Source organism: Miscanthus floridulus, chromosome 7, assembly GCF_019320115.1.
Source record: "Miscanthus floridulus cultivar M001 chromosome 7, ASM1932011v1, whole genome shotgun sequence".
NCBI lineage: Eukaryota > Viridiplantae > Streptophyta > Magnoliopsida > Poales > Poaceae > Miscanthus > Miscanthus floridulus.
The window spans coordinates 13,223,667-13,247,900 of record NC_089586.1 but is presented as its reverse complement, the minus strand read 5'-3'; positions in this window follow the sequence as shown (position 1 = coordinate 13,247,900).

The following is a 24,234-nucleotide window of genomic DNA, read 5'->3' as shown; positions in this document are numbered from 1 at the left end:
TAATGGTTAATGATGATGAACACTAATGATACTAATGATAAAGATGCTCAATAATGATTATTGTTTATGCTATTCATTATTCATGTTTACCTGATCATGTGTTTACATGGGCTTGTGAAAAACACGTTGCTACTCAATTGCTTAAAATTATGACTCACTAAAAGCTAATCACAGTTAAACCGGTGCTAGCCTTTTGAGCATCATGAACCCCATGTTATATTTATTGAGTACGACATATACTTACGCTTGCTTTACTTTTTAAATCTTTGGAAAAATCCCAGATGGGTACTAGATTGCTAGAGTTTGGATGAATTAGGCTTGTGATCAACCAGTCAGTTGTCCCTGTGGAATTGGAGTCTTCACCCGAAGATCGAAGTTGTCTTTCCGCTGTTTGCTATCTAAGGTTATATCCTTTATACTAAGTACATTATATATTGGGTATTGTCTTTTGATATTACCCTTATTTGTAGCTATATGTGAGATTTGACTTCCTGGGCTCACATATGGTGTGTATCTAGTTTTGTCCTTAAAACCGAGTGCTACAACCGACCTGTCCCTAACTGTGACTATGGCCGTCCGGCCGACGTGTTTCAATCGAGACATCCGGACATAGTGGCTCGTTGCTTCTACACATGCAGTAGTTTTAATGTAAGTAATTCTTTCTGTATCTTTTTTTCTTCATTTGTGTTAGTAGGTTACTAATATTTTGTTGGAATCTTGTTGTGTAGACCCATGAGAGGTGCTTTTTCTTTTAGTGGATCGATGGTGCAGACAAGTTTGACCTAAGGTACCTCCTTTTCGATGATTGGTAGAGAGGGAGACATCCACGTGAGCACTTCGAGCGGTGGGTTCCACCTCCCCCTAACCCCCCGCCAATGATGGCTAAGGAGAAGCACCTAGCCATAGTTAGACGACTCGAGGAACCTCCTCTATGTAATTGCGGAGATCGAGCTATGATAAACCCTGAGAATACGTTGGAGGTTGTGTGTCCCAACAAGCACGAAGTAAGTGAAAAGTGCATCTGTTTAAATGTTTAGCTCTATGTGTTCCTATACTAATGACACCTCTTTTATGTGTTTGCATTTGTGAAGTGACGTTTCAAGGAGTGGCTCTATGGTCCTAAGAATCAATGGCTGGAAGAGCTGCCAAAGGCAAAGGAAAAGAAGAAAGAAAGGGTAATTTTCAAAGCACCTCCTATCATGTGCGAATGTGGTGTTAAAGCCAACTACGGCCTAGTCCCTTCGGAGCTTAGGAGTAGGCCATTATTGCGGCCATATGGTTGACTATGATGAGGTTGGTTATTGTTGTGGAAAACATGAAAATCATTTTTTTCTTTTCCAAAGAGTTATGATCTAATTTTTTGTTTTTACAGAGCACTAGGAAATGCAAGTGGGAATCTTATGATGGTCAAGCTAAGTTCTTGGATGACTTGAAGGAGAGGCAAGTACTTGCATGGAAGAGGGATATGGACCTCAGTATGTCGACCTCTTCATTAAACTGCACATAAAGAAGATGCGTGAGTTTGCTAGACAGCGCGGTATTCGTAACTCGATCGGTGTTAGGCTTGACAAATGGGGGTTGGAGAGACGAAGGGCGTTAGAGGAGGAGAGGGCAAGGAAGGAGGCAAGCGAGGAGGCAAGAGTACAGATGCAGGTCTTGAACGACCATGTTGTTGCATTGTGTGACAGTGAGTCATTGGAAGCCTTGCTATTTTCATTGCGTGCTTTTAAATGTAATATAATTGCGTTGCTAACTTGTTGCATTTTATACATGAATGGATTGGATGCAGCAAGGATCATGCCGCAGAGGTGGCCCATGCAAGTTACATGAGCATAGAACGCAAGCTGGTCACACTGTTTAATCTTTGATTGTGTTGTCCGATGAGGGGACGAGGATGAGGACGACACTGCCAGGTTGAGTGATTTCATCGCTCTAGCTGAGGCAGGCTTGCAGGCGAAGGAGGATGAGGATAACACTGGTAGACTGAGTGAGCTCATCGCTCTAGTAGAGGAGGGCTTATAGGCGGTGGAGGATGAGGACGCGTTCTTCTCTCAGGCCGTAGAGGCCGCAAATGTAGCGGAGGCCGCTTACTACAGGTGACAGGCCGATCAGGGCAATGCAAGTGAGCCTAGCCACCTAAACGAGGCGGAGGAGAACACGTTCTTATCTTAGGCCACAGATGAAGCATAGGCCGCTTACTACATGCGACAGGTGGATCAGGGCAATGCAGGTGAGCCTAGCCACAGCAACAAGGTTGTGGTAGAGGATTGGTACTCGGGCGACGAGTTGCTTACTCAGTATGTTTCTGACTGAGGATTTCGGATTGCGCCTTGTGGTAGTTCCATGCTTTAGTAATGAACAATGTTGTTATGTACTAGACCTTTCATTGTGTTGTCTTGTGTTTCATTTCAAGTATTGATGTATTGTACCCATTTAATGAACAATGTATACATTTACCGAAATACAGAGGCCCATTTGAGATGACATTACAATTGCATGGAATGTCTATAGCTATGTCTGTGTATGAGTAGGAATTGATGCACATACAAGAGTTGCAGCAGCACAAAACTTGTCTAATCCCCTATTGCTAAGCATGTATGGCATGTGGTGTGATCAGTGTGGCCCAGCTTTAGCGGCACCATCTACCCCGGCGCGGCAAGCCTGACACGCTAGGGCAAAGGTCACGGCAAGCCTGACACGCCACGTGTCATCACGCGGTGAACTGCCGCACCATCCTTCACGACGTGACAGAGCCTTACGATGTTTCCAGCGCAACCACCAAGGATTGAGCATCGATGCTGTTGAAGCAATTTCAAGCATATAAGATTCGTTCGACCAAGACCACAAGTTCACAAATATAATTTCATAGGTTCACAAATAAATCACCAAGAGCTTAAGTTCACAAATTGGTACATAAGATCAAAGTTCTTTACTACATAAGTTCTTGACTACATAAGTTCTACATAAGATCTGAAGGCCTTGTTCAAGGTGTACCTACATTATTGTCAAAAGAGTAAGTAAGGAGGCAAGACAACAAGTTTTGCAATTGAGGATACTTGAAAGAAAACATGGACTATGTTTACCTAGATCCTATGTCCTAGGAGTGAACGGCTACCTCGGACAGCTCTGTTCTCTTCGGATTTGTAGGCAACACATTAGAAGTGTACCCAACGTCCGTGCGGTCCGTGTCGCCGGGGCTGTCGGTTGAACTATTCTGCATCACTGGGACCCTGCAAGTATAAGACAGGCAAGATTAGTTACAATCTTTAGCATTGTAAGTTCATACATGCTAGGTATTAAAAAAATGTAGCTTTGTTAGTACCTGCTTGTCTCCTAGGGTACCAAGCGGGGCACCACCTAGCTAAGACCTACCAATCTCATCCGCGTGTCAAGGGTCCTGCTGGTGGTGGTGTACATGGAAGCCCAGGGCATCATTGTCATCTTCATCGTCCTCATCGTCCTCTACTGCAGGGCCCTTCCCAGCACTATGGTGGGGTGGTGTACACATAGTGGAAGTCACACCTATCATCGGCTTAGAAGAACTGACTGGTGTACTCAATGAAGCCAAAGTTGTTCCACCCAACCGCGCCGGGTAGTCGGGTTCCTCCCATGGAGTATCCATGCAGCTCAACTTTTGAGCCAGCTTCCTGCTGCTCTTCTTCACTTTCTACATCAATAGACGTTAAAGAAAAATTATTCATCAAGCGCGTTGAGAGTAAAAGAACATTTTCATAATGGACAAGATTATGTGTACCTCCACAAAGACCTGTAGAATGCCTAGGCCCTACCCTCTAGACTCGTGGAGTCAAAACGTTGTTTCGTTGGACAACCTTGACAATTGTGTGGCCTGGATATAGAAACGCGGTTGGACCATTTTAGTACACTTACTAAATGCCAAATGAATAACAAATTGTAGCATTCGAGTATCTTACCATGTATCTCTGAAGCAGGGCTCTCTATAGTTGTGTGTCCTCCCTAGTGGTAATGTCATACACATCTTCAATGACATCTTCCTCTGAGTCCTCGTCAATTGCGTCCTCAGTGTAGGGGGCTTGATATGTGTCCTCATATACCTGTGAAGCCACTGTAGGTACTCATCGAAGGTGTGCTAGTTGTGTGGGGGACCTGCATTGACCGCTCGCCGCTCCTTGGTCTCCCATAGCTGAATGTACTCATAGTGCTTCACGCACCAATCCTTATCCTTGTACCTCTTCCTGCGGTCAAACCTAGAACAAAACGATACTTAGTTCTACCAATCGATCACCTCATAAATGTAACTTTGCGGTGTTCGATGATGCAACTGTGCAATTTTTGGTTGGTGGAGTAGAGCGGTGGTGGGTAGCCTATAATTCTTCTGAACTTGCCTGCAAACCCTGTCGGGCAAGTGGATCTCGACCACGTGGAAGAAAATAAGAGGGACGTTGTAGCGATATTCATCGGAACTCTTCCCTAGTGATAGGACTGAGGTGCTATTGGCAGCTCTGGAGCATCCCAAGTACACCAAGTAGACCTGAACATTTTGTAATTGAGTTAGCTATTGATATAGTGTACATCCAACAAGACACATGTATGATACGAAAGAGAGCGTAACCTGGTGCTGTGTCAGGACATCGAGACAGTCCATGTACTCCCTGTACTTGCATCTCACATTCCCTCTAACTAACTCTGCTTCCTTCTAGATATACAGAGCAGTAGGAAGTGTATCCTGCCTGTTCCAATGCTGCATTAAACACGACAATGAAATATGCAATCATAATTTCATGATATGTAACAACTTCGAAGTTACTAGGGAACCAAAATACTTACAGGAAAAATGTTAAGAAGGGGCCTCCCAACGGGCCATCTTTCCCAACACCAAACCTAGAGTAGGTAGGAGCATTCCACCAAGGCTCGCAAACCCTGAGGTGCAACGACAGGCAACGCATAGCTATCAATACATCCATGCTAGGACCACGCTGCCCCAGCTGTATGTCGCTATGTTCTACCACGGTTGGCGTAGTATGTCAAGGAAAATCTAGCTGATGGTGTTGCTCGACGTGTCCAGGAATAGGAAAGTGCCAAAGAAGTGCTAGAGCCACACTCTAGCAAACCTGTCGATCTCAGCCTCATCAGCTTGTGGGTGCAAGTTATCGAAGCGCTCTATGATCCATGACGATGAAACACCGGAAGTTTTCCTGAAATTCACCAAAGACAATGAGGACGCGATGGATTCAGGAAAGCAATGCAAGTAGTAAATAGGGTTCAATTGCTTACTTATTTTTTTGCATCTCGTCGTCGGTGGAACAAAGCCATAGAACTGAGCCACTAGCTCTCTCCAGTGATTGTTGTCAACTATACCTATCACTGGAAGTCCCCTCAACCGAAGGCCAAAGATAGCCTTCATGTCCTGCATGGTCATGGTCATCTCAGCCGCAAGGTAGGTGGAACATGTGGGTCTCAGGTCTCCACCTGTGAGGTTGCATTATGAAAATAGAACGACTGATTAGTTACCTCAATTTTGTTATAAGAATGTTTACGGAGGATGAAGGGACTCGCACCTGTCTATAGCTACAGTGAGAAGTGTGGTGTCAAGGGTTGGAAGACCGTAGTTGACAACTCAGACAAGCTCAAGGAAGACTGGCACGCCGTATGTACTGGCGCATAAGGCCCGTCCCACTGGTGCGCCCTGCTGTGCGTGCGTGGCCTCAAAGGAGGCAAGGCCACCTCTGTGTCGGTGTCGATCAACACATGAGCTCAGTGCTTGTTGTCGTACTCCACCTCAAGAAGGGGGTACAACGGGTGCTATGTTCGGAGGGGCCATCCTGGTATAAATTGATAAACAAAGGGTTAGAACAAACATAATGAATAATACAATATTGAAATTAACATTAAGTAGCATTGCAAAATTAAAACTACATATTGAAAGTAACATTAACAAACATATTAAACAACTTCACTAGGAAAATAAGCAAGTTCTATGTATAGACCCGCTGCCCTCGTCTTCTATGCCTGCTAGCCTTGTGACCAGGTTCTTTGCAAATGGAGCAAAGATTCCTACCATGGGTCTCATTGAAGTCTCCCCCTTCTGTACATGTCTTTGTCGTATCCTCTCATAGCGTCCATGTCCCCCTTGAGTCGCTTCTTCTTGCTCCTACCCTTCCCTACCTTCATTAGGTCTAGATGCGGCACGTAGTCATAACCATGATAAGGGGGCCACTATGTCGGGTCAAGGTACGGCTCGAAGCTCTTCTCCCATATACTAAGGGATGTTCGAACGGAGATACAGGGGTGACATGTATGGTAGACCCTCGAAGTCATATCCGCGGACCCTGCAGGCAGTGATCATGTGAGAGCAAGGGGCATGCATGATCTGAGGGATGTTGCAATTGCACTCTACTTTGTCAAGATCAACTCGGTAGTTCCATCCACCATAACGTTGCCACGCCCAACCTTGTGCCACCCTTTCCCCGTACACTGAAGACATACCAGCGAGGTCCATACTGGCTCGGCGGTATGCTACTTGGCCAATTCCTCGGCCCCTTCAAATGTTATGTTCTAGCCTTTCCAAATCGCCCATGCTCAGCTAGATTCCTCTGTGCAAGTTCCCACCTCTTGACAAAATATTCGTTGCACTTTTGAAATGAGAACTCAACAATTCCTAGACACAGGCAATGATCGAACTCCGGTGAATACACGGCTTGAAAGACTCTGACAAATTGGTGGTCATGATGCCATACCTGAAACCGCCCTCATCATATGCTAACGCCCACTTAGCCTTCTGTTCCATCTACGCCTCTAACCAGGCCTTGCTCGCTTCGTTTACCATCTTGTCTAGCTCTCTCTTTGTCTCCTTAAACTGGTGCTCTGTACGTACACAACATAGAGGCTTTACCTTGTCACAAACCTCCTTCTTCCTCTGACACCGCCAGAAATTAGCGGCAAAATATCGCATGCACCATCTGTGCACTAGAGGCGGGAACCCATCGATATGTTCACCTTACAGCATTAAGAATCCCTGGTGACGGTCCGAGATCAAACATATAGTGCGAGATGGGCCAAGCACTTGTACACGATAGAAGTCGCATGAACCATGACCACGATTCATTGTTCTCTCCCTCTGCCAAAGCAAAAGCCATGGGTACTATCTAGTCCTCTGGATCAACAGCAAGCAGCCATCATCAAGGTGCCCCTATACTTTCCTGTCAGGAAAGTGCCATCAACAAGTATGACTAGCTGACAAAACTGGAATGCATGATGTGTCTGTGCGAATGACCAGAACACACGATGCAGGACATGCCTCAATGGGTCCTCGAAATACATCCCTCTGGTGTCTACAAACCATTTCAAACCAGGGTTGTAGTAATGCATTGCACATAATATTCGGGGAACCCTATTGTACGCTTCCTCCCAGCTACCCCAACGAATAGCTAGGGTAATTTGCTTAGCACGCCAAGCCTTTCGTACTTAACATCATACTTAACTGAATCCATATATGGACTGTTGTAATGAAGACACCGAAATGTCGTTATTGTCATCAACGAGCCCCAATATACGACGGGCAAGGTAACGTGCAGTGAGCTGCTGCTGATTTTCCTTCCCCTTATTTGATAGACAAGTCTAGGGTTGGACCACTTTACTTATCCTCCACTTGCCATCACTCTATCTCTTTCGTGCATTTAACCTCCACATACAACCATTTTTGCATATCACGTGGTACCTCAACTCCTAGTCGAATGGGTGACGGTGTACGGCCTATGGTGATACACAGCATAGTCCTGAAGGAACAACTTCATCTCTGACATTGTATTGAATATCATCCTCTTGCTAAGGATTTTGTTCTCATGGTCATACAATGATTTCCTACACATCTGCAGACCAGTGTCACAAACTGCCATATCCGTCATGCTGACATCCCTATAGTTTGGAATGCCACTGAAAGGTACGTTCATCGACCTCAGTTGCATAAGCTCTGTCGCTGTGTAAGGTGGTGGTGGAACGTACTGCTGTGCTTCGCTAATTCTACCCCATGAATCATAGGGGGTACCACCCTCTAGCAAATCTATGACTAGTCTACCCTGAGCCGGTATAGCATGAAGTCCCTCAGTTGGTACTGGTAATGGCATAGCATGAACCGATACTGGCATGGCATGAACCGGTGTTGGCATAGCATCTGTACCTCCTTGGTCATCATCAGAATCGTCTGAATCACTGCTAAGTACATCACCAATCCGGTCCTCCTCCTGCTCCTCCTCTTCCGTTCGAACTCGTTCACATCGAAGTCATTGCTTATACAGCCTACTAGAGTTGAATAAAACTGCTCCTGCGTCAACTGACCGTCCAAATCTATGTTACCCTGAGTTGCTTTCCCTTCGACCCCCAATTCTTGTTCATTGCCTCCAACACCGTCATTGGATGGCCCGTCATGGAGACCTGCATCCTGTACCCATTCTCCCCCACCACCTCAGGTATGGGCACATTGGAACCTTGGAGCACCCTATTGTAGCGGGACTAGTGAGCAGGGTCGCGTAAGGGCATCAAGACATAGTGTGCCCTAGTCTTCCCACTATCAAACCTCTCCTTAGTGTGAAATCACCGTCAAACTTTGCATTCAAACGGACACAAAGGTCGTTGAAGCTAGGAGGTTCATCAAACCATTCCAATTCTTCTTCCATATCCTCAAACATACCATCTTCTTTCCTAACACTTCCTCTGTAAAAAACTCGAACACAACAATCCATCTACAAAAGCATTTGAGGAAACTTCATCAAGTCATCCAAATCATCGTACGCACTGTCTATAGTAATATGAATACCTATACTAACTATAACTATACTAACTAATCTAATATTAACACCTATACAAGACTAACTACAATAACTAATTATACTAAATAAAATAACTAACTAGACTCACTAACTGTACTAACTAAACTAACTAACTTTACTAACTACACTAACTTACTATACTACCTATACTAACTAACTTTACTAACTATACAAACTTACTATACTAACTAATCATTCAAACTAATTTTGCATATTAACCCTAAGTAACAACAATTTCGATTCAATCAACAAATACACAAGGGGAGTACCTTGACAACGAGAGGAAGATTAGGGCTTAGCCAAATCCACCAATGGCGACGAGGTGGCCGCCGGCCGGCCAAGGAAGGGACAGGGGGGCGCAGGTGAAGGAGACGATGGGAGAGAGAGGCCGGCTGGCGGTGGGGAAGGGGCTGCTACGCCAGTGACGGGCACAGCTCCTGGAGCAGGCTAGAGAGGGAGAGAGGGAGGCGGGTGGTCGCGGGGGGGGGGGGGGGGTGGGGAGGCGCGGGTTGTGGCCTCAGCGGCGGCGGCGGCGGCGGTGGGTGGACGCGGGCGGCGACGGCGGGCGCGTCTCCCCCTCGATCCGTTTCACTGGAGTGAAAGAGAGATAGTGAGGGGAGGGAGGCCGGTCCGCGGTCCTGTATTGGGTTTCGCCGCGCCGTGGGCCGTGGCACGGCAGCGCCTACCACGTCAGCGGCCAGGGCCCGGGGAAGTGCCACGTCATTGCCGCTGCCGCGCTGCATGCAATAGGCGCGGCCAAAAGTGTTAGAATTGAAAACAAAAAAAATCATTGTCAAATTTAGAAATAGTTTTAAAAAAGTGTTAGAAATAAAAAAAATCTCACAGGGTGGCAGAACTGTATGGCCCATGCTGCGCTCTCGGAGGGATCTAATTTCGCACACTGTCACAGCTAGGCTAGAATCTGAACCAAACAAGAGTACAAGACCAGTCTGTCCAACCATCCCATGAAAGATTCTCACTACTACAAGAACAACTTTAAATATGTCTCTCTTTTTTTCCAGAGATGGCTCAATAAAAAATTTATCCAAAAATTGGTCCAAAGACGGTTGGTGTTTCCAGTCGTCTGTAAGAATACTCTCTATTTTTAGAGATGATTGGAAATCCCAACCGCCTCTAGAAATAGAGCCATTTTTACATTGTCTAGAAATTTCGCCCTTCTCTATAAATTTATTATAGAGGCGGCTGGCGATGTGTCCCACCTATAAAAATAGATACAACATTAAAAATTTCACAACATTTTCAAATCAAATCGGATGAAAACAAACCTTATATCAAACTTATAGAGATCGAAAACATATACAAATTTGTAGTTGATAACCTTTTCATTAGAAATCATTTAGGGCCAAGTTCTCATATTTTAAAATTCTTTTTTTTTGAAAAATTCAAATGACCTTAGATGGAGAGACGACCTAAACAAAAATTGCAGTACTCGATTGTATCTAAAACTTTGTTGTTTAAACTTTTTCCATCTGAAATCATTATGGGCTTAAGTTTTTATTACAAGATTCACACTAGTAAATACAAAATGAAAGTATCATTCATTTTGTATAAGTGACTTTGGGTAAAGTGGTAAGGACCAGGGGCAGATAAGTTGCCGCCAGGGCCAGCATATACACATGACTCTATTAACCCGTGCATAGTAATAGATATATAATATTGTTGACATTATAACAGAAAGTATGAATTAATATCGAGATGAAGTTTTTTTAGATTAATATCGAGATGAAGTTAGGAATAACACAGGATGTGGTAAAATAAGCTCTTTACAATAGATTTCGCTATTATCTGGAAAAATGGGAACCATTAATTCACCTACATATAGACATATAGTCTATGATGAAATATTGAAATAGACAATGTTATTTAATTTTTGAACAAAGGCAAAGAAGTATTTTTCTTACCGCAGCGAAACAATTTCCAATATCCTTCCGAATGTCTGGAGCGACCATTTCAGCATTCCTCATAATAACCTTTTTTGTTGCTGGATTATGTGGAAGCTCATCAAAATTTACCTCACGTCGTGAGATTGGGAGAACGATGAGTCCTACAGTTGGTGTTTGTTGCACTTGCATCTCCTCTTGAAGTGCCTGATCAAGATTCTCAGTGCCATCTCTTCTTAAAGTGCCTGCATCAGGATTGTCGTTATCTTTTTTTTTCGAAAACTGCTGGCAGGATTATGTCAGGCAAATATATTGACAGAGGAGAGGAAACAGTGAAAGTACAAGTGAAAAGTCGAAAAGACAAACCAATAGGCCCAAATGAGGGATTTAGGCCCTCAAAGCAAATGCGGCAAATGGCCTAATCCATAGGCAAAATTTCTCGTAATCGCTTGGCTCCCGCACTACACCATAATCTAGCCTCTTCCTTGATCTTTGCAATCAGCACCGTCGGTAATGTGTGTTGATGCTAAAAAAAATGTGTGCATTTCGCTCTCTCCAAAGCTCCCAGGTGACAAGAAGCGTCATCGATCTTATTGCTTCACTTGGAAAACCTGTTGATTGTCATTATCATTTGTTGGGGTCAATATCCTTTTCAGAAATCATTCCATTTTGCTTTCATTTCCTATAAAATTATTCAACAAAATTAAACACAAAGTAGATACTACATGCACAAGTAGTCACACTAGGAACAACAATCACTGATTTCCTTACATGACATTTTGCTAGAACGAGGAACGTTGAAGAACACACTTGGTTGGTTGTTGCAACGTAAGGAAAATTCCTTGTTTGCTTCCTTCAATCCTTGTCGAAAAAGGATTGAAGGAAGCAAGAGAATTGATCATAGATGAATTGATTAGGTTTCTTGTGGTCAAACTTGTCCATCCAGGTTTAAGTTCTCGATTTATACGGGTGCTCATATTTTTCTTGATTTATTCTAGGATTCAACAGATTTTTCTGGATTTATTCTAGGATTTAACGGCGCTATGCTTTTAGTGGTAGACGACGTCTCCGAAGACAGCGATGCGTCTATGGTGACTTCGTGAATCTCGAGATTTGCCGGATCAGTCCTTTGGAGATGCTCGTAGGGGTAAGGTTTACGCACGTGTCTGCGTTGTGTAATTCTAAAAAAAATCCTTGCTGAAAAAAAATAAAAACCCTAAACATCTCAAATGAGCCAGGACCGTGATGCGTCTAGTTGCAGACGACACTAGACAGGAAGACATTGGATTTGTGCTTCGAATTGCCTCGTAGTGGTGATTGCTGTACAAAGTTGGAGCAGAAGTAGAGAGCCTCGCCGCAGCCGCAGGGGCGCAAGCCGTGTTGTCGAATCGTTGTGGATGTGCGGCAGCCGGCGGAGGGAGCCCGACGTTCTGGGCTCTCGCGGAGTGGGCTTCAGCTGGTTTTAGTGGCTGGACGTGGACTTCCAGCTTGCCGACCTGCTGGTTGATGCCTGTTACGTGTAGTTGGGATGGACTGCCGGGGTTCGTATTTCCTTTATTTTTTGCCGGGGTCATAGTTTTTTTTTCTGTGGAAGCTGGGGTCATAGCTGGTGACGAGCGACAAAGGTACAAGAGGCCCAACAAAACCTGTCCTCAACTGAGTTTGACCCCGTGCCATGTACGTGCATATTTAGGCCTCGTTTGGATCTTATAGCATATAAGCAACCGTAGTATCAACAAACTATAGTTTTAGAACCAATTGATATGCAAAACCATGGTTTAAGAAAAAGAGGCCTAGAGTAAAGTTTTTAAAACTTCAAAAAGACTACAATTTCAACAATACCATGGTATTCAAAACCGTAAAATTTATTACACTTAAACACTTTATGACGCTCTAGAACTAAAGTATTTCACAAAACTATGGTATTTTTCTAAAACTCTAAAACTACTTTGTATAAAAAATGGCCGTAGTGTGAAAATCACATGACTTGTGATTAGGGATGAAAACGGATCAGGTACGGACGAATATCATTGATATTACATTTGTTTTCATATTTCTATCCGGATTCGGATTCGAATACGGATAATGTCCACCATGTCGGATAGGATACGATTGGATAGCGACATCATTAATATGCGATTTGAGTATTCGGACACGGATATAGTATCGGATATTGAATATCTGGACTCTGATACGGACAGATGTGAACCCCTCTAAACGGATTCGGTCTCGAATATGGTCGGAAAATATCCGTACCGTTATCGCCTTACTTGTGATGGTGTGGCTGCAGGGTTACCTAGTAGGGTTTTTTTTTGCCTAGTGGGTTTCTCATGGGCTTAAAAAACTTTCTTGGCCTTATTTGCAGATTTTATAAAACACATTTTAGAGATGAGCCATCGACCCAAACGCCCATGTCTGGAGCAGACCTCGCAGCCGGCGGGAACGACGGATGTGACCTCAGGGTGTGTTTCTACATGTACTCCTAAAATTTCTATCATATTGAATGTTTAGACACATGTATGGAGTATTAAATATAGATTAATTATAAAATTAATTACACAACTTACGACTATTTTGCGAGACGAATCTTTTAAACCTAATTAATCCATGATTTGACAATGCAGTGCTACAGAAAACATGTGCTAATGACAGATTAATTAGGCTTAAAAATCGTCTCGCAAATTAGTCTTTATTTATGTAATTGATTTTATAATTAATCTATATTTAATGCTCTTTATTAATATCTAAAAATTCGATGTGACACGAATTTTAAGAGCAACTAAAAACCAAACACCCGTACGGAATGGGACAAATCTGGCTGGTCGCGCACGAGCACGACGTGGAAGGAGATCGGTGAGAAGGCGATGTTGTTGGTGGGCATTCACTTGTCGAGGCTTCCAAGGTGGCGGAGGAGGAGCATGCGCATGCAGAGTGCGGCCCGGTACTTCGTGGCTTGGGCCACGCTGACTACCTGGCCGGCCTTCGGAGGGGAAAGGAGATGGATAGCAGTTGCAGAGTAGCACAAAAGTAGTGTGATTTTTCGGCTGGTTAACCTCTAATTTATGTATTTTTTTTCTCATAGAGAATTTATATAGTAGATAGAATTTTCTTAGAGAGAGTTTATAGTACATTAAATATATTTGGTTTATTTCATTATGAAACCTTAGCTATAAATGGTTTTGATTTCTGCTAGTAAATACCAAAACTGTCGTGCATTATTTGTGGGCTAAATGTCAAATCTGATGCTAATCTTTTCTGAAACTTTAACTCACACAAGGGTTCTTTTGGCTAAATACCAAAACTGTCATCGGCGGTTCCGGTCCAAATGTCAAAACTGCAATTTTGTTTCTTAGTGATACCTTAACCCTTAAGCAAGGATTCTAATTAAGGCCTAAACTTTTTTTGTGATGAAATGACTCAAATGTGCATGTCACCATTACATCATTAAACACACTTCGGCTGCGTTCGCTGGTCTGGTTTTTCCAGACCAGCCGGCTGCTCCTCCTCACAAAGCACTGTTCATCAACCAGCCGCTACAGTGTCCCCTCTCACAAAACCAGCCAGTTTCAGCCAAGTTTCAGACCAGCGAACGGGGCCTTCAACTCCATCGAGCCCATCCGAAGGGAGAACTCGAATCGTCCACATTTTCATCACATTCTGAATGGTATCCAACAATGCCATACATAGCTTGAATACATCACAAAGGTTCTATAATAAAGTTATTACAACATCAGTTTAAATATAGTGGATGTTTAAGTATATTTGAACACATGGAAAGCTCACAAAAAGAGGAAATTTGGTATAACAGTGAGCAACCCACCATAAGATAAATAGTAGAGGTGGGAGCCAACAATGATGGAGACCATACACCAGGGATCTCACTCTCTATTTGATATATTTGATGAGTCAAAACCTCTCAAATCTTCTATCTAACCCTAACTCTCTCTCATCAGCACAAGAAAAAAACACACTATTTTGGTTTGAGTTAGGGAAGACGCCATATATTAGTTGTTTCTAGAATATATAGCCCTCGGAGTTTCAGAATATCGAGTTAGAGCATCTCTAAGAGTTTTCAATAAAGCCTACCAATCTAGGATTTTTTTGGCAAGCATGGAAAAACTCATCTCTAACAGTTCCCAATCCCACCTCTCAATCTTTCCGCGCTTGAAAAAATAGATGGATCGCGGGGATATATAGGCACATCTACCACACGCGTATCTATGGGCCAATCTAAAGGTGAAAGAAGGGCGTGGAAAAGAATAAACACTACTACAGATTGACTTATCACTATCGCCACTTTCACTGCTGTAGCGATAAAAACGTTGGTGTGATACTTCCACCTTTGGTTGGACCGATAGGGAGGCCTCCTAAGGAATGAAACCGACAGTTGAAACCCATCAATGCAGCGGTGGCAGTGGGATTGAATTCCACTGTCATTTGGAACGCCGAGCCGACTGGGATAGGCGTTATGGCTGCCGGCCCTACACGACCGTTTGGTGTATCGACGGTAGTAAATTTAGCGTGAGTTATTTTCTCATTTCCCAACTACCCACAACATAATTGCATCACCATTACTTTCCTACGAAGTATGCCTCGTCTTCCCTGATGCTTATATTAACTGCTCTTCTCTGCTTCTCCATCTTCGAGGTTGGCCTATTTAAGCTAGGGCTAGATGTACTTCTTGGCAATCCACACACTCCTTACTCCTTAGATACAGATAGATACAGACAAAGCTCTTGAGTCAACCATCTATATTTTCTTCATCGCCATGGCGCTCCTTCTCCAACTTCTCCTATGGCAGTGGTGGCGTTGGGAGAAGGCCTTCCAGATTGGGATACTATCGGCATCAAGGCGCAGCGAGGGGCTGCTCGATCTAGGCGCTAGTGGAAGTTTTGTGATTAAGGAGGTTCGCTTAGAGACCGGCTGTAAGGATCTTTGCAGCCTTCTCTCAACCCACCCATATAGTAGTTAGCTCTTCACTGTTCAGTGATGACTACCGAAAATCAGCAATTGAAGTCTGCAACTGATGCTCTAAATGGGCTTAAAGTGACTCGATCATCACCTCTTCTTCAATACTCATGTAAGAAAAATAAGCTCTCCAGGATTATTGATGTTGCAGAAGCTGATTCTAGTTCTAGAAATTCAAGTTCTATACAAACAGAAGCAGAATGCCCTCCAAAGAAGTTACATGCTTCCAAAGCTGCAAGTACGAGGTAAATATGAAACTGTTGTTTGTAATTCACTATATATTTTAGATTGTGTTTTTGTTTTTGTATGTTTCATAATTTCATATACTTTAGTTGTTATTTATGGTCACTACGATAGACCTCATTTTTGCTGCCCAGGTTTCACCACTGGCTTATTTATAACTATGTCTCTCTCTTTGTAAACTTTTGTAGCTATGATCAATCAAAATGAAAAGGAGGAACCCCCTCGAAGGGACAAGAAACTCAAAGGAAAGACGATAGTGGTTAAAGAGAGCAAGAAGTCCCTAATTGTCAAGGACAACAAGAATGACACTAAAATAGCACAAGCGGCCAAACATCGTGAGCAGCGAGGGAGATAGAGGCATTGAGTTTTTTTATTCGTAGGCAGAGGTAGAGAATGAGTAGCAACCCGTAGTGACTCCAACCGATGGCATACGACACTCTAGTCATCGTCGGGCTATTCATATGAATATGAAAGTCATTGGTCCTGAAGGAACTTCCTTGGTTCAGGAGACAAGAGAGGCAAAGGCCTAAAGAGTTCCTTGCATCACTTTATTATTGTGTAATGTTCGCCTTTTTAGTTGTAGCGTTTTCTTGTCCTCAAGATATTAATTGTGTTTATTAGTGGAGATGACTTAACTTGTATTAAGAAATTGGAAACATATACATGTGTGCAATTAGATCAGTGGTACTTGGATGCCCTCTAGGCTAGCGCTCCACCGTATCCACCATGTTGGCGACCATACGCCTTCTATATTTCTTATATTGATATTAATTGTGTTTATTAGTGGAGATGACTTAATTTGTATTAAGAAATTAGAAACATGTGCAAGGGAATCTGAACCGCATCATATGAGAAGGAAGGTAACTGTAACGAGTTTAGAAAGGAATAATCGTACTTGGCGTATCATTGTATTAAGGAGAATGAAGAGTTTATCATACAAAAAAAAGTTTATCATACAAATCTCTATTATCCAGATATAGTACATATCAACATTGATCTGCATAGAATCTACCACATTGATCTGAAGAACCTATCACACTCATAGCAGATCCTACACTCCTCGCTGCAGAACATAGCCCACTCCTCCCAACCTTTCCATCCTGCGTGGACGCTACAGCCTCTACCTCTGCATTGATGTCCATCCTGGTGACACACCGACATGGCTAGAGGAGGCAGAGGACTAGACTGACCCGACGTTAGCCGCCAAGCGAAGTCCTCCAATATGAACATGGCCTATTGGAAGCACCATGTACATATCTCGTTCTTCCATGTCACATTCACCGCCAGGCCTGCTTCATCACCTTCGACCTTCCTCAACCACCACCGGGCAATATTGTCGTTGCTGGCACAACTATTGGACCTATGGAGCACAAGGGAGAGAACAAATGCAGCAACATCATGGCCTGCCATGGCAGAATGCTCAAGCATGTCGAGCCATGGCATGAGCATGGTACGGTCTTCCACGAAGATGGCGCGCATCCCTGTGTAAAAATAGGCCTCCAGGTTGCCAACGCTAGCAAGCCTGACGATGAGCTTGGCATGGTACTCATGGTCATAGAACCGTTTCTAGGTCCCAAGGTGTATCCCACGCAGTAGTACCCATCACAGTGGTATGCTCTGTCCCACTATGGCGTCGTCGCACACCCTACGCATCTGCGAACAGGTTGCCCGCAGCCGCAGCGACATGGTTAGCTATCTCAATAGCCATATCCTTCGGGAGCTTCTCCATGGAATGAGGACACACGTGACGGCTGCAAAAGATGAATCCTCAGGGAGTGACATCATAGCAGAACGGAGCACTGGGGAGAGGGATCTAAGTGGAGCAAGGTGAGTTCCAAAAAACCCTCTTGGGATTTTATGATCGCTCCGTTCTTGAAGGTTCCACGGCGCGGGGATGTCGAACATCTCGGGGAAGTCAATCGTCATCCTCCGTGTGAATCGTGTAAACCGTGTATGAAAATGCAAAAAAAATTGAAATGAAAGAATCTTTTATCTTACTATCAATGATTACTAATTAGAGGCCCCAACGGTGTAAACCACGTAAACCGTGTATGTAAACAGTGTGAACCCCCTAATTTTGCAAGTAAATTATCCACCTCTACCATTACAAAAGATAATTCAAAGCAGTCGATAAGAATAAAATAGGCAAGTGGTTCGTCACTTCATCGCCCCTAAGATCATGGTTAGCGCTAGAGGGGCCGAGCCATGTGGTTGAGTCAATTTTCTCCATCCAACTTCTAACACCATTCCATCATCATTACTTCCACCGGGAGAAGCGTGCTCCACTAAGATAATGCGAGACGTGGCCTCGCCTTAACTCCGGCTCTTGCTCAGTGCAATCGAAGGGAACTCTAATGGGCGCCTATCTCGCCCATCCTTCTATAAAAGCAGAGGCTAAGGCGGGGAAGCAAGTACATGATTCCTTTTCTCTCAAACTTCTATCTTCTTCATTTGGTGCTCCGCCTTGAACACCCCATCTTTCACATCTCATCCAATGGTGGATCGAGCAATGAAGCACATAATGGAAGAGTCATCGGAGGTTGTCCCTGCTCATCCTCACTTTCGTGTGATGCTACGACGGGACGGGGAGGGTAGCTCAGAGGCATCGCCACTAGAGAGCCGATCCCCTGCTTTTGTGTGATGCTGCAATGGGACAGGGATGTGGAGGGCTATCTTCCGATGATGATGACAGGGGGTGGATGATGTCCTCATGTTAGTGGAGCAAGTAGATGTGGCCACCTCCATCCTCCGTGAGGAGAGCCAGGAGGCAGACCAACTACGCCTCTCCATTGCCACCGCAAAGCGGGAACCGGCCATGGCGGAGCATGCCGCCATCAAGGCCCAGCCGTGTCTCGCTGGTAAGGCATTCGACACGATATGATCTTGCTCTTTCACTACATGCGATGTCGTATCTTTAGTTGTAGCGTTTTCTTGTCTCCTTTTTAGCCGTCCACGAGTAGCTGATCACCGCGCAGGGCAAGGTAGTGGAGGCAATCCTCCTTCGCCAGGTAGCCGAGGACAATGCCCGTGTCTCCTCCTAGAATGCGGCCAAGAGCAACAGGCGCTACTAGGCCTCCATGCGGCAGCAGGCAACGCCATCCGCGTGCTTTTGCCTCCTACGCCTGTGGGGACGACCCTGGCGGACTGCCTCCGCACTGTGCCACTGTGAGTCATGGAGGTGGCCACGTACTACATTCGCCTAGGGGCCACTTCAGCCATGGACACTACCTAGCTTTGGCTAGGTGAGGACCTAACCGTGGTGGAGCCGGGGTTCCCAGGAGAGACGAGCTATCGGCAGTGCTAGAATCTGATCGACAAGTTCTCTGCAGTGGGCGATGGCGTCCTAGGCCATGTTGGATGTAGAGGACATCGTTCGTAACTGCTCCCCGCAAGTAGTTCGATTGTAACATGTCTCTAGCATTCTAAATAAAAATGTTCATAATATTAGTAGTTATTACTTTGAGTTTATCTCTATTTGCTGTGACTTGAACTGTTTCATTTATGCGCCTTAGAGTTCGCAGGACCTGTATGACACGTCCGTAGTTAGTAGGTGCTAACATCTCCTAATCATCACCGCCAGTTGCCTTCACCACCGCTTTCATAAATTTCCAAGCCCACGCGTGAGTCCTATGCGTCACTCCCATGCGTATTTACAAAGTTTTTCAGAAATTTGCATTCCCGCTGTCTAATATAGTTGCTTACAAAGGACGCTTGCCCACCTGTATCTTTCTCCTCCTCAGTGCTGTTGTTCCTCATCACCGCTCCTGCTCCCTAGTGCCAAACACTGCTGACCACCCCTACTCAGCGGTGAGCAAGCCACCAGCCACCACTGATAAGCTAGTGCTCCATGCCGGTATGCCTCACTAGTACGTAGACAATACAAATCCACCAGTGACCAGGGTGGTACTCATCACCGCTGTCGTCACTCGAGCTTAATGCTGCAAGTTCCAAAGGCAAGGGTAATGCTTTCACACTTCCCTTATGCATTGTTCTTGGATTTTTATTCCCTTCTTCACCCATCTGAGTACTTTCGTAGTCGCTCCTTCTCTAATTTCGAAGACAGCGCTGCCGCTTCCATTGCCGTCCCCGCTCCACCAGATCCTCGTCAAGATGGAGGAGGAGGTCCCCAACAAGAGGAACAAAGTGGCCATCCTCTTAGACCATATCTTGGTCCTCATCCTTAGCCACCTCACCACCCAGTCCTTGTGCAGCTGCAAGTGTGTCTGTTGCTCCTAGAATAGCTTCATCTCGGGATCCGAGTATCATAAGGAGCTACCCTAGATTCTCATCGGATTCTTCTACCGTAGCTGGAAATGCAAATACAACTTCACCAGCATCAACGGTGAATACCCCTCCTTGTCCTTCTTGCCCTTCCCCATTCAGGATGTCATGATCTCAGATATTGCTCTCAAGGCCTCATCCTCTTCTAGTACTCTAGGTTTCACTATGTTGTCTACAATCTAATGACTAAGAAATGGTTGTTACTGCCAGATAGCAACCATTCTTGTGGTTTAGCTCGCTTGGGGTTCGATCCGATAGTATCCTCGCACTTCCATGTGTTTGAATATGGGATCAATGATGATGACTCCTTAGCTGTCAATATCTACTCATCTAAGATCGGAGCATACATCTTTAAAGAATCTGAATGGGGCAAGGGTATTGTACTATCCACATATGGGAAATGTGTGTTTGTTAATGGTTTTATGCACATGCTGGAGTTCACCTAGATAGTTGTTGTTGATATGGAGGGAAAGACATGGATGAAAATTCTTAGGCCAACTGGTGATGCAATCTCCATCCATGAAGCTCAGGGTTAGTTGTGTTTATGTACTGCTGATACTTCGAAGAGGTATGAGCTTTCAATCTAGATCCTTGAAGACTATGGTACTAGTAATAGACATTGAAGCATAAGGTGACCACGTTGGAGCTATTTGGAAAGAAGAATATTGAAATTGGTATCGAGGTTTGTGATGCGGCCTACAGAGTGATTGCAGTTCATCTACAATGGAATTTGATTTTCCTTGTTGGGGAGGACAAATCACTGCTTGCATATGACATGAACCGCAGTAAAATTCATGCCCTCCTTGCCTAGGCCATCGGCTATCCTAGAAGTACCTAGAAACTATTATGTATGAGCGACGGACCTCACTATCTTCCTTATGTTCCCTTGTTCATGGAGTCATTAGCAAAGCAGTAAAGGTGCATATGCTGTATTTTGTTATAATTACATCATGCCTTTGTTCAGGTAGGTAGTTGTTTTGATTCTATATATAAGGTCATTGACGGTAGTTAACATTCATCATAACCCATCAATATAACTTGAATAAATGGCTAAAATGGATCACCAATGTAGACTTAGGGGTTTAAACTAACAAATTTCACGAGTTTTGTGAATCTATGTTTTTAACAGGATTTAATCAGAAAACCGCTAAGGAGGACCTATTCGTCAAAGGAAATCATGGAATTCCACCACATAAACAGCATGGGAAGACTCTAGAATCACCAAAGCGGGACACATGTCTCTAACATGTGGGGCCACCTGGCCTCACCTGGAGGCCATTGGGCCCCTGTGGGTCTCACCTATCAGCCTCATTGTTATGTCGGTTCTCTATCGCCTTAAGGATTACATCTCCGCTGTTCTTTAAGTCAGTTTGATCTAAGAGCTCACATTGGATGCTCTAGGCTATATATACCAGCCTCCACCCCCCTCCAGGGCATGTCTCATTTGATCCTGAGAGCTGAGAAGCTAGAAACCCTAATTTATATGTCCACCAGGATCAAAGCTAGCAATCAAGAGATGATTAGTCCTCAATAGGATATAGTCTTGTATTAGAGATAGTGAGATAGAGTGAGAGGGAAGAGTTTGGAGGAGCCTCGACCTATCGGTGCTCTCTCTATGGCTTGTACCTAGGCAGAATCAAGTTCTTCTTGAGCTTGCTTCATGAGATTTCTCTCGTAATCGACTTATAATTCAAGTAAGCATCTTATTCATATTGTTCTTTAGGTTTGTGACTCTCTTTTGAGTACTTTAGTCCTTGTAGCTCCTAGGGTTAAAGTAGTATTCATAGCGTAATCATGGTGCTTAGACTCGGTTACTCGTGGATGTACCCTACTTTCTAGATTAGTGGTAGCTCGCAAGGGTGACTCTTATAGTCCTAGTTGAATCCTTTGTAGTCCACCTCCCGTTAGTAGACCTAGCAAGGACATTGTTGCTATAGGAAACATACTCTGCCTATGTTTTCTCTAGTAATATCCCCTAGAATTGAACTAATAGATGACAAAGCTTACTGAAGTTAGAACTAGAAGACCTTAGCAGTCTCCTCTACGATCCTATTATCTAGCCTTGATTGTGAACTTGGGATAAGTTAGATTTGGTTATTCTCACACATGTTTCATCGAGTTTGATATAAAACAGGATACTCCCTGGTAAAGTGCTACATCGGTATAACATCCGTGCGCTTGCGTATTATTCTATGTGCATTAATTTATACTAGCAAGCATTTCTAGCGCCATTGCCTGAGGAAATGGTTGCTGAGTTAACTTCGAACCTAGCTTATCCTTGTATCATTATTCTTTTATCCTTTATCTTTATCTTTTCCTTTTTATCATGGATCTAGAATCCACCCCTATCTACCAATATGGTGCACCTACGAACGCTAAGCCTACAGCCTAAAAAAGTCTTCAAAGCCTATCCTAACACCTGGCTATGAGCTACGCCCATATTTAATTAATATGGTTTAGGGATCAACCCTTTTCGCACGAAGATGATGCAAACCCCTATTCCCACCTAAATGAGTTTGAGCAAACCTGTGCATGCTTGCGCATTGCGAGCATGTCAAATGAAACCTTACGATGGAAGCTTTTTCCCTTCTCTTTGACGAGAAAAGCTAAACGTTGGTACAATCTCACCATAGGGAGTAGACAAGGAGATTGGGAAGCCCTGTGCTCTAGCATTTGCTTACAATTCTTTTCCATCTCTAGGGTAGTCAGACTTCATTCAGAGGTTCTATCTTTTAAACAAAAGAAAAAAGAATCTCTAGGCACGGCTTGGGAATGCTTTAATACTCTTATTAATACTAGCCCTGACCTTGCCATTCAAGACCCTATTCTTCTTCACACTTCTATATGGGTCTTGATAGAAAAACCTCGAAGCTTCTTAATACGGCCTCAAGAGGCTCGTTCTTGCATGTCTCCACCAATGCGGGGAGAAGCTTTCTTACAAAAATCTTAGAGAACATCCCGAAAGAAGTAGAAGAGAAGCCATTAGAGAAAGAATTTCAGATAGCTGAACCCTGAATCTTTACCAGACCCATCATCAACTTCAGCTATCCCAAATCCTGAACCATCGGAAAAGGAGGAAACTCCGATTTTGGACTTCATGCTTGAATTCGAGGATGAACTTTTCGATGAATATGGAAATACCTTAGAATTACCATACTATGAGGAGACCCCAAAAGTCTAGGAAATCATCATTCAATGAAGAACCTTTAGACTCATCTAAGGAAGCTTTCCTTAAAAGGTATACGAAAGAGCTAGTGTCTATTATAAGCAATGAATGGTTAGAAGAATTAGAACTTTTCTCTGATGTGATTCGTTTAGATTCACCTTCTATATCCATTCGTTGCCAAATTAATAAAGCTCCTTTCGATGCTCTTTACAATCCTATTAGTGGGTGTTAATATCATGTCTGCATCTTTTGCTCTTGATTTATTGAAACACGTGTCATTGACCCCAACAACAAAGTTATTGAAAAGTCTTTCAGGACACATTCTCCCAAGTTTGGGAATTTTGTATGTCCTCCCCTATCCAGGTAAAAGGAACCAAAGTTCATTTGAGCTTCTATATCTTTGATATTATGGAGTTCGACCTATTGATAGGATAATCAATTGAAAGACTTATCCAAGAAGGACAAACGAGGAAGTTGAATATAAAACTCAGGAAAAACTTTAAGCTTTCTATACCCATTACTCATTCTCTAAATGCTAAGAGTGAGCCAATTCCCTGAGGAAGACCCAATGGAAGAGGTTAAGGTTGCATCTCTTGACTATTTGATCGAACCCAACCTTGAAGATGATGCCCAGTTCTTCATTGAGGAGGAAGATGAAAATCCGATAGAGCCTAAACCTCTAGATGAATTGCTAGAACCACCTAAGCCCACCATTGAGCTCAAACCACTGCCTTCTAGTCTTAGATTATGCTTTTCTCAATAATGATTCGGATAATCTTGTGATCATAAGTAATAAACTCTCTCATGAAGAATCCCTACGCTTGCTAACTGTCTTATAAAAGCATCATTCTACCTTTGGCTATTCACTCAA